This window comes from Gossypium hirsutum, chromosome A02 (genome assembly GCF_007990345.1).
Source record: "Gossypium hirsutum isolate 1008001.06 chromosome A02, Gossypium_hirsutum_v2.1, whole genome shotgun sequence".
NCBI classification, from domain to species: Eukaryota; Viridiplantae; Streptophyta; class Magnoliopsida; order Malvales; family Malvaceae; genus Gossypium; species Gossypium hirsutum.
Window position 1 is genome coordinate 48,033,915 of NC_053425.1, and position 12,946 is coordinate 48,046,860.

General features: G+C 35.2%; 1 non-coding gene across 1 annotated transcript; it reads right to left on the reverse strand.

Annotated features, from left to right (window-relative positions):
• Positions 1–7,264: 7,264 nt before the first annotated feature.
• Positions 7,265–7,371, reverse strand: LOC121217409 (small nucleolar RNA R71). The gene has a single exon (XR_005913515.1). It is a non-coding gene; the product is annotated as a small nucleolar RNA R71 (small nucleolar RNA).
• Positions 7,372–12,946: the final 5,575 nt, after the last annotated feature.

Here is a 12,946-nt window from a genome sequence, read left to right on the forward strand (position 1 = left end):
AAAGTATATATGTGGTACCCGAATATGAATATGCTTGGGAGCTATGTTTACGAATTCGATTCGACCGAGTTATGGAGTCCGAAAGCCCCGTACGAACCTTAGGAATAGCTAGGATACATATGTCATGACATAGGATTTCCGATATGTGTTCTCATGTAAGACCACGTCTGGGACGTTGGCATCGATATGTGATTACGTGTAAGACCATGTCTGGGACATCGGCATCGTATTTGATTCGTGTAAGATCCTGTCTGGGATAGTGGCATCGATATGTGATTACATGTAGGACCATGTCTAGGGCATTGGCATTGTACGATATGTTTGATTATCTGAATATCCTATTCAATTCCAAATGGTTCAACGAGAAATGATAAGTTATGATCGAATGTGTAGTCGAGCTAAAGTGATCAGGTATGTGATAGTTAAATTGCCTATTTGAAAATAAGGTAAGTTGACTATTTGATATGTGATACAAATTATATATGATACAAATGAAAATATATGTGTATATGAAAAGTATATTCGGTCAAATGTTATCCATAAGTGATATCATATTTGTGATCTATGTACAAACATATATGAATGGTTATATTCAGCCTTATGACTACAAATTATAAATATACATGAGATGATTCATGAGATACAATCTTAATTATGTATATTTGATTGAGTATAGGTTGTTTCGGCCTAATGATATATGTATGAAATAGTAAAAGTGTGAAATACATGTTTATACTAAAGGTTAATTGTGCATTGAATTATGTGATAATTAAATACAAATGATATTTTAATGAAATGCGAAATTATGTATAAGACATGTATAATTTAGTAATTTATTTGCTTATGACTTACTAAGCTATGATAGCTTACTCTGTGTGTATGTTTGCCTCTGTTTTATAGATTCTGAAGACTAGTTACGAGCTCGGGGATCGTCAGCAAAGCCTAATACACTATCAACTGTTTTCGATTTTTTTATAAGCTAAATTTTGAACCTATGGCATGTATAGGCTAGATTATATTTGGATATGTTTGATTTTAGTATGTGTATATATATACAAACCATGCGAAAATAGCTTGTTTATTTTGTTAAGTTCAGTTTCAAGGTCTGATCAAATTATGGTTATGTTTGGTTGTGGTTTTGGTGATTTGGCTATGGTTTATACATAGATAAATATATGTGAACTTTGTTGATATGCTTTGTTAAGGTGTTATTATGTGATTTGGTATTAAAGTATATTCGGTTATGGCATATAGGTGAAATTATGGTTGGATATATGGTTGAGTAATATGCTTAATGAGTGGTTGTGGCTTGATCATGTTCAAAGGTAATGTGTATTTTAATGATATATAATATACATGAGATATGCTTGATATCATGGATGGATGTACTTGGCAATCGAGATTGAAAATGGATTATTATGTGAAATGTGATAATTGTTTATTGATTTGTCATAGATATGTGGTTAATTGAGTAGGTAAAAATGCAAAATGAGTTATTGATTATGGAATGGTCATTTAGGTTGGAAATGCAAGTATTTAAGTTGAATATATGGTAAATTATGAATTGAATATAAATTTTGGCTATATATATATGTGCATAACCAAATTTGTATTCAATGAATTGGTCTTCTGTATGACCTTTGATACATTGCAAGAAAGGCGATATTAACATGTTTAGATTTGGCTTTGATACTTTATAGCATTAGACAAGTGTTTGCTATGTTATATGTATATATACAAATTTGTGATGTGTTTGATGTGAAATGCAAATTATGATTGACATATTGGTTTGGTTATATGAAATGTTACATGTGTGTAAAGTAATAGAGTAAAATGAAAATAGACATTAAATAAAGCATATGTATTTAGAATGTTTTAATATTCGGCTATTGCATTGGAAATTGACCATATGAATAGTAATTCATGCTATAAGATAACTAAATGGTTATATGCGAATTTAATAAAATTGTTTTGTGCTTTGTGTATTAATGATTAAGTATATTATAAAAGAATGAGTAGACCATAATTCATTTTGTGGTCGTATGAATTGGGTGTGTTTGGTTATGTTTTAGTAAAGATTTAATTTGTCTTTTGGCTTAATAATTTAATATAATGACTTAGATATTAGGCATGCAAAATGGTTCATGTTTTTATGTACTATGCGCATAAAGCTATAGTAATAAAACTAATATTGATTTCTTTAGAAGATATGTTAATGCAGTTTATGTTATAAGCTTATAAGTCATGATTCAAGAATTGTTAAACTGAAGTTACAAATGTATGCCTTCGAATATGATCTGAGTGATTATGTGAATGTATGAAAGTTGTATCTTTTTCGGTAATACCACATAACCCCATTCTGGCGACGGATATGGTTAGGGGTGTTACATGGCCTACCGTTTCTGATACAAATATTAATAAATACCATGTAATCATCATTACACAGCTTGGCTATCTCGTTGATTTCTAATCAAGTTACTTAAAATCTAACTAGCACAGTATTCCAGACAAATCATGCGTAATATGCCTTTGACGAATACTTATTCCGTACTTACCCTTTATCTTTTAACACGAACTTGTCATTAATATAGTAGAATATCATGAAGTCAAGTTCTTACTTTCTTATGTTGTAGCAGATACTATACGCCCACACGTATACGCCAAAGCAATCATTTGAGTGGATAACACTACGTTAAACAAGTATTTACAGCTATACGTCAAAACTTTTGACCTGCCAGATCTGGGGTGTTATAATGGCATTAAACACAGTTGGCCAAAATAAAAGAAGTGGAAACAACGTTATATTTGTGACATCTCAAAAATCGGGTTAGAAGAAATTGGATTCGTAAAACCAGGAGTGGTCACACCCCGATTTTTGAGTTAAGATTGTGAAAATTTTATCAAGTGATTTAGTTTAGTTTAGTGGTTAAGAGATGTGAGTAGTGTGTGAAAGGTTCCGGGTTCAAATCATTTCCCTTGAATTTTTGTTATTTTTGCCTAAACCCCTATCTTTGATCTTGTAGCTTATATATTATTTTCTGCTCAAGTGGTGTCAAGAATGAGCCTGTTGGTTTAGTCGTAAGGCTTCAGTTTACCCAAGGGTTTTAAGTTCGAATCTTGTTGTGCATAAGTGAAAATTATTTTTTGTTTTAAACTCTAGGGAAAATCTGATAAGGATAACTAATCAGATTTAGTGGGAGCTAGTGGGGATATAGGTGGCTTAGTGGGAGTTAGTGGGTATATAGTTGGTTTTAAAAAAATTATTAAAATTATTTTCCCTAAAAAAGTTCCTCTTCTGCAACTGTACACATTTTCCATTTTCTCCCATGTTCCATTTTTTTTCCATTTTGTGATTTCACGTATCTTCATTTTTTGACAAAAATTCTTAGTATCCTTTTCGATTTTCCTTCATTTGCACTCTGTTCTCGTTTAGTTAACAACCATTGTTCTGTCACTTTACCGTCGTTTTGACTTTGGGTTGTTCTTGCTGACAATTCACTTCATTTTCTTTTCGTGTGGATTATGTGTGATTAAGCGCTTCGGTTTAGTTTAACACTTAAATTGTGAGTATTCCTTGTTTAATTTCCTTAAATGTTTTATCTGAAGTAAGTGTAGGCTCGTTGTAGAGATTTTTGTTTAATTGAATTTGGATTTGGTTAGGTGTGAATCATGAGAGGAATGATCCTCTGGCTTCGTAAGTGCGTTTAATTCTCTACCTTTAAGGGTGCTGGATTTACATCTGTGGTGTTAGCATCGAGATTGACCAAGTGTGTAACGAAAACACAAGAAAACAATAATCGGTGAAAACCAAAATTGTGACAGTTGACACCACACGGCCATGTACCAAGCTATGTAAGTCACATGATTTGGGTTATTTGGGTCATGTGGCCCACATGAGTGTGTGTTAGACCGTGTGGACCACACGGGCTTGGCCAGTTGGGTTACGTGGCCTACTTTCTAAAAATTCACCTAGGCCTGTTTGACTTTGAAATTCATAATTAGACCTCCGTGGGGTCTGTTTGGCTTAAAAATGACTCTAAAATGTGAAATATGATATTTTGCTATGTATGTGATAGGGATATTATTTGTGTTTCAATTCCTGGAATGTCTAAAATGTGAAATTCATATATGGTCTGTGATCTAATAATTCTATTAATATGTTCTGATGTGATAAATATATATGAGATATGTGCATTTGATGTCTTTAATATTTGCATGTGCATTGGGGTGGGATATGATATGTGATGGAGGAAGTGTGATTCTGGCAGTATTATTACACCTTCTGGTGGTGTATCCGCAATATTTATTCTGGCAGTTTGATTGCAATTATAGTGGCTTGACCACATATTATGACTCTGGCAGTTTATTGCAACATTTTTGTTTGGCAGCCAAGTTGCACTTATATGAATGACATACCACCATGACCAGGTGTGATGGGATGGATGGACTATTGTAGTCCTAATTGGTGTGATTGGTTGGACAAAGTTGGTGTGTAATGGATGAGGGTAGGATTAATGTCTGCATCTATAGATTAATTCATATATGCATCTACATTTGATTATGAGTGTAATAGGCCCAATCTGCCTGGGTCTACAAAAAACCAGAAAAACAAAAAATAATAAAATCAAACAGAAATAAATAAACCAAATTTTTTATTGGCTCAATGTCCATTTACAAGAGTTAGGGCCTAAATTAAATTAAACCCAAACATACGCCAAGACCCTAATCCAAAGTCCCATTACACCCAAAACCTATCCCAATTCATAAACGGCCCAAAAGAGCCCAATAGCTTGAAGGCACCAGAAACCTTAGAGGTTTCTGGAATATGCTAGAGCAGCAGCGGATCGGGTTCCCATGAATAGCTTTCACGCACGGCCTCCACAGTCTCTTCCTCCATACACCCCAGGTGTGCCCTTGTACAGTCTGTACATCCACATCAACGGAACCTGCGAGAAGGAAAAACAAACACAGCAACAGAATACATGAGAAGTAGTAGCCGAAATACAATGGAAAAATAGCAAAAAAAAAGAAAAATAGATTTTTTTTGTAATTTTTAATTCTTATTTTTCCGGCTATAAAAAGCCACCGTTTGTACTATCAAACCTTACGCACACTGAAATATGCATATTGAATACCAAAAAAGGAGAATCAAAAAGTTATCAAAAGGTGATTTCATATTCTGTCTTTTTATTCTTTCCTTTCTTTCGATTTGCTTGCAATCTTTTTGATAAACCGTAATTTATACATATTTTTCCCACATGTTTAACACATTTTATAGATGATTTCCTATTAGAATTGGTGAATTCGATGCTCTTAATGCTTTAATTTCATGTTTTATACTTAGGAGAGCATATAAGAGCGAAAGGAACGAGAAACGGTCCAAAAACAGAGAAAATGAGCCAAAGTACGAAATCAACACGGCCTGGACCTCCTTACACGGGCAGACCACATGGCCGTGTCAATTTGGCAGGCTCGAGCACGGCCTGAAGTAATCGCACACGGGCATGTCCCTGTCGAGCCCAAGTTGAGTCCAATTCAGAAAAGGCTAATTTTGAGGGCTTTTATGCATTCCAAAGCCTATAAATACACCCTAGAAGAGGAGAAAAAAAGACACGCAGAATAGGGAGTAAGGAATTACTCCAAGAAAGCCGATTGATTCATCTCAGAAGCCTGATTCATCATCAAGACTGAAGATCTCTCCTCAATTCCCCTTCAGGAGTTTTGAGTTTTCTTTATGTTTTGTATTCTTTATTATTCTGAGATGTTTTCTTATTTATTTATGAACTAAATTCCCTAAATACCTAAGGAGAATGAAACCTAAGATGAATCTTGTTATTATTTTCTAAATTGTATGATAAATATTTAACTTGTTCTTAATTATGTGTTCTTAATTCTTGTTTTCATATCCCAGGATACTGATTCAAGATAAGCTCTTATTCTGAGGAGGAATAGACCCTGTCTAAGAGTACATTTGTCATAATTAACCGGAGTTGATTGCGCGCCTAGACATAGGGTGACAAGATTTTGTCGGATTAGGGTGAAACCTAATAAGGGGATCCATAGATCGAGTTAATGCAACCCTAGAGTGTTAATTAGAGAAAAGTCTCGGTTATTCAATCTAGAGATTAGACATTATTAGTCCTGAATAGGGATAATAACATAACTTAGGGATTTCTATGGTACAAGTTAAATGAATAAATCATCCGATTCGGAGCCAGAATAACAAGTACAGTCTAGGTGGATTTTTCCTTACGAATTGTCTTGATTCAATCGATTTTCCCAAAAGCAATTCCCCAATTCTATTCTCTGTAAGTTCTTAGTTTAGATAATTAATTAGTTAAAACAAAACCCCATTATTCTTAGGCTAGATAATAAAAAGACAGTCATTACTAGTACTTTTAGTTCCTTTGGGTTCGACAATCTGGTCTTGCTAAAACTATACTACTGTTCGATAGGTACACTTTCCTACATCGCGATAATAGTTAGTTTCAAGAACGATTAATTATAAATATTTAAAACCTATCACGAAATCACGCGATCAAGTTTTTGGCACCGTTGCCGTGGAACTAAGATATTAGGAACGCTCAATTTTTTTTTACTTTAGCCATTTATTTTTCTTGCAATTTAATTTTATATTATTATTATTACTTATTAATTTACTTTTTCCTTCTCTTGGCAGGTTTTCATAGTTTATGACTAGAACAAACCCGTCAGGGTCACTACTTTTTTACGAAGAAATTGATCGCACGGTTTGCAGAAACCAAAGTGAAATAAGGCGAAGCTTAAGATACACAGAGAACAAATAAGAAGATGATACTCAACCCTCAACCAAAGAGATGGCTGAAAACCAAGGCAATCGGCTACCTCCTACAATTACAGTTAATCAAAATCCTGCTCTACGCACTATGTATGATTATGCTAAACCTTCTCTAACAGGAACTGAGTCGAGCATAGTTAGACCTGCTGTAACTGCAAATACTTTTGAACTGAAACCTAACACTATTCAAATGATACAACAATTTGTTCAATTTGACGGTTTGTAGGATAAAGATCCCAACGCTCACTTAGCAAACTTCCTAGAACTATGCGATACATTTAAAATCAATGGCATTTCTGATGATGTCATACGTCTTCGGTTGTTTCCCTTTTCATTAAGGAACAAAGCTAAACAGTGGTTGAACTCGTTACCCCAAGGGTCAATCACTACTTGGGAACAAATATCGAAAAATTTCTATTAAAATATTTTTTTCCGGCTAAAACGGCTAAATTACGTAATGATATCTCTTCTTTTGTGCAGATGGATTTAGAAACACTCTACGATGCATGGGAGAGATACAAGGACCTTTTGAGGAGGTGCCCCCACCATGGGTTACTGCTTTGGCTTTAGGTTCAAACATTCCATAACGGCCTGCATCCTTCGACTCAGCAAATGGGTTGACGCAGCTGCTGGCGGAACCATCAATAATAAAACACCTGAAGATGCTTATGAGTTCATAAAAGAGATATCATTGAATAACTATTAGTGGCAAGTCATGAGGACAAAGCCAATGAAAACAGCCAGTGTTTATAACGTCGATTCGGTCACTATGCTCTCTAATCAAATAGAACACTTGAATAAAAAAATTGATGGTTTTCTTAGTTCTTCACAGGTTCACCCAGTAATGCAGTGCGAAGCAAGTGGAGGTGGAACAGACCATTCGGAATACCAACCTTATGGCCACAACATGGATAACTGCAATTAAATTACATGGGTAATAATCCTCGACCTCAAAACAATCCATATAGTAACACTTATAATGCAGGTTGGAGGAACCACCCCAATTTCTCGTAGGGCGGTGAAGGAAATCAAAGACCACAACATCCTCCGGGCTACCAACAGACACCCTATCAATAGGAAAAGAAGCCAAACCTTGAAGAGATGCCCTCAAAGTTTATATCAGTGTCAGAAACTCGTTTTCAGAACACCGAGGCAACACTTAAAAATCAACAAGCGTCGGTTCAAGGGCTCGAAACTCAGATAGGCCAGCTTTCCAAACTAATCTCCAAACGACCACAAGGTTGCTTGCCAAGTAATACTGAACCCAACTCAAGGGAATAGCTCAACGCAATTAATATTCAAGATGCCGAAGGAGTCGTTGAGACTGAGCCAGAACTAAGGCAAGAAACAGTGGTAAGCAAAGGTAAAGGTGAGGTAGATTATAATAAAAACAAACCAGTGACCGTCGAATATAAACCTCGTGTGCCATACCCCAATGCGACAAGGAAAGACCGCTCAGATGAACAATTTGGTAAATTCCTTGAACTCTTAAAAAAATTACATATTAACTTACCGTTTATTGAAGCTCTATCGCAGATGGAAAACACGATGAAATTTTTAAAGGAGCTTTTAGCAAATAAGCAGAAGTTGGACGAGGCGTCGCATGTGGAGCTGAACGCAGTTTGCTCGGCCATTCTCAAAAATAAACTACCCAACAAACTAAAAGACCCAGGGAGTTTTACGATTCCTTGCTTAATTGGTAGTTTAGATGTTAATTATGCATTAGCTGATCTAGGGGCTAGTATCAACGTCATGCCCTACAAAATGTTTAAGCAACTAGGTCTCAGGAAACCCAAATAGACTAGGATGAGCATTCAATTAGCAGATAAAACTATAAGATTCCCTAGGGGTATTATTGAAGATATGCTAGTTAAAATCGATAAATTTATATTTCCTGTTGACTTTATGGTTCTAGACATAGAAGAGGATAGCAACACTCCCTTAATTCTAGGAAGGCCCTTTTTAGCAACTGCTAAAACAATCATTGATGTTGGCACAGGTGAACTCACACTCCGAGTGGAAGACGAAACAATCACCCTTCAAGCTCACAATTCTGGCAACACATTAGGAATTGAAGGTTATCATTTAAACCATTCTACTAAAACTAACAATATGGTGCAACCTACTTTGCAGAAAATGAGTCTAAAAGAAGCACATGAGTCACTTTCAAGCAATAGTAGAGGACCTACTCATGAGGAACGAAGACTACAAATAGAGGAGCTAGATGAATGGCTAACACATAAACCAAGAACACACGATAAACCAAAACTGAGCCAAAATGAGCTCTATACCTTTCAAAATCAACTCAAGGTTGGCAATAAAGTCTTATTAGATGCCATAGATCCTCACATTTTCACTGCCAGAAAGGATGAAGAAATCCCTCTTACGGTACTTAGTTTTTTCCATTCAGTACGATCGAGGTGAGTCATTCCAAATTCGGCACTTTCAAGGTAAACAACACCCGTTTAAAACCCTATTTTGATAAGATCGATAGCAGGAATGAGGAGTATAAACTCCTCAAACCACCATGACCATTCAATGGAGAGGTAAGTCGAGCTTAGACTATAAATAAGTGCTTCTCGGGAGGCAACCCGAGCACTAACTGTATTAACTTTATTAAAAATTTAGTCTTCAACATCTAACTTACTAACAGAGCTCTTGAATACAGGTTTTCCATAGAGACACGGCCAAGCACACGGGCGTGCTTAGGGCCGTGTGAAAATAGGGCAAAAAATTTCCCCAACACGGGCTACGATAAAATGCCACGGCCATGCGACATGGCCGTGGTCGAGCCTACCAAAACAACACGGGCGTGCGACACGTCCGTGTGGAAAAACAGTGGGCGAAACTATTAAAATAGTACGAGCGTGTGACACTTCCGTGTCTAGCACCCGTGGTCGAACCTATTAGATTGACACGGGCGTGGGAGAAGCGAACAACACCAGACACGGTCATGCGACACGACCGTGTGCCCCACACGCCCAAGGAACACGCGAGTGTACTAAATGTCAGACCCGCCCAAATTCAAAATTCGCGAATCACATGGGCTGAAATTGGGGAACGCAAGCATGTGCCATGTCCGTGTGCCCCAAAATCTATAAATACCCTGCACTATTTATGTGACAGCCCTAATTTGGCCCTAGTCAGAAAGTGGTTTCGGGACCACAAAACCGAGTCATAAAAATAATTAACCGTTATAATCTATGCTTACTGTATGTGTACATGCACGTGTGAAAGTTTCATGTTTTAATTTGGTCAATTGTATGTGAAATTATTAAATAGGATTTATGTGAGAAAATTTTGAAATGTAATAGGTTAATCTTAAGTGGCCTATTAATGCATGTGACAAAGAGGATGGACTTGCATGTCTCAAATATTCATTTTATTTAGGTAGTGACCGGCCATGATGATATGTTATATAGGATATATGTATTATTTAATTATAATGGCTTTATAATTTTAATTTAGTAATGAATTAATAAAAAGAAAATGGGTGATGAAAGCAAAGCTTCACCTTTGTTCTTCTTGGCCGAAATGTAAGAGAGGAAAGGGGAGAAAACTTCATTCGGTTACCATAGGCTTAAATCAAGGAAAGAATTTTTAGTAGTTCTTAAAATTTTAGCTGTTTTTAAGTTAGTTATCAAGTTCTTATTTCAACCCATGTTAAAATTTTTAGTTTTGGGAGAATTTGAGCTTTCGGTCATGGTGGGAATAAAATAAAATACATGGTTGTCTTCTAGTTAACGTACTTGTAAGTAGTTTGGATGAATGAAGAATAATAATTTAACCATTTTGCGTACTAGTGTAATTACCGAATTTGAGTTAAGAATATCCTTGAGTGATGTTGTTTTTAAATGTCAAATGGGGAGCAAATGTCGTTTGGATGATTGAATAAATAAATAGAGAATTAAGTAATAAAAGGTTCGGCATTGTATATGAATTAAGGGTATAATTTTGAATAAAATGAGTATATGTGTTAATTACCTTGTATTTGAAGTTTTGAAGAATAGGTTAAATCTTTAAATTTAGTTGAATTTGAACATTCGGCATTACCTATGATATTAGATATGAGTGTATGAAAGGTTGATTTTGAGTAGTTAGGTGTGTTAAAATAGTTGGTGATTGGGTGATTCTTATGGTTGTTTCGATTATGGTCTTGGCATGAGTAAAAATTTATATATGGAAATAGTTGTTATATTTTACAAAAGTGTTAATACATGCATTTATGCTAAGGAATATTCAATTATGATACAATATATATGAGATGTTTATAATGGGATATATGTCATAGTAATTTCGGTTTGTTAAGTAGGCAGTATGTGTATGGCAAATTGTATATATAGAATGCATTGAAGTTACCCTATATGATCGAATAAGTAATTAGAATATTGGTGATATATATGTATTTCTATTCATGGTTAATTGGTATGTGAAATGGGTGTATGTTAGTTAAAAATATATACTTAAGGTGATGTGTTAATATAATTAGTTATATAGTTGGGTTTCAATATTGAGTATAAGGGATAAGAGCTTTAAATTGCCTTTGATGTTCGAAATGATTAAACCAATTTATTTGTTGAATTAAAGCTGAAGAGCATAGGGGGAAATTTCGAATAAGGGAAAAGCGAAAGTAACCGAGTAGCCATTTCGCAACCGTTCAAATATATCCGAGGTAAGTTTTAAGTAGTTTCCTTTAGTATATAATTGACGATGCCACTATAAGAGTATAGTAGGTAAATTGTGATCTTTGGGTTGCACTTGAATTAAGATGTAAAATATATAATGCATGTATATGACTTATAGTTTGATGGCCACTTTGAATTTAGGATTAAATGATGAATAGAATGAGTGATATGAGATATAACCATTGAGCTGAAATGTGAATGATGATGTGTGTATCGAGTTTATATTCGAATGTAATATGCAACTATTAAGTGATAAGGTGACTGACATGTGTTATGATCAAATGTGTATGAGATTAAAAATATCCGGACATGAGGTCCGCAGGCTATATGCTGGAAAAATATCCGGACATGAGATCTGCAGGCTATACGCTAGAAATATATCCGGACATGAGATCCGCAGGCTATATGCTAGAAATATATCCGGACTTGAGGTCCGCAGGCTACGTGCTGGAAAAATATCCGGGTTAAAGACCCACAGGCTTACGCTAGTAATGTATTCCGAGCTCTAAGATTTGACAGAACCGATACCAGTAAGTTAAATAAGATTTCAACTTCGAATATCAGTGGTAAACATCGTTGTGTAAGTATTATATGTTTTACATGTTAAGGTTCATGTTATGTGCTTATTTTTGAATTGATTTTTTTAGTGATTTAATAGCATCACGGCACTATATATATGTGTGTGTGTGAATGAATTCGGTATCTGAGGATAAGACAATAATATAATTGGTTAATGTAAGTCACCATATGAAAGAATGTGATTAAAGGTATTAGTATAATCTATGTAAATAGTGAAATATGTACAAGAAGTCTTGTATATTCATACACACATATTCGGCCAAGGGGTTTTGTAACTAATGTACTGGTGTATATTTGGTCAAGTGAATTACAATTAGAATACAAGTTTTGTGATACTCAATGTTCAATTTTAATGATAAGCCTTAATAGTATGAATTGCTTAAAACTTACTAAGCCTCGAAAGCTTACTCTGTTTCTTATTTCTTTGTTTTATAGATTGTTGATTTTGGCTATCGACTCAGGGATCGTCAGCAGTTCTTCATACTATCGATCTTTTTGGTACAGTTATATTTTGGACTCGATATGGCATGTATAGGTTGGACTGTTGACAAAAATATGTTTTGAAATTGTAAATATCTTGGCCGTATGAAAATGGCACTTATGACTTATAAATCTGTATGTATTCAGTTTGATTTATACTTGTGTGGGTAGATTATGTGTTTGAAATTAAATATTTAGATTGGTCATACCTCATAGCCTATACCGGCGATCGGACACGGGCTAGGGGTTTTACAATTCACTTTCTTCCCCATTCAAGAACCCTAACCCTAGCCGCTGCAACTCCACACGGCCTCCCTGCCATGCCAGTGCACCGCCTCCAACTCTGTTCTCGACGCCCAATCTCTTCCTTTTAGCTTTTGTTTAC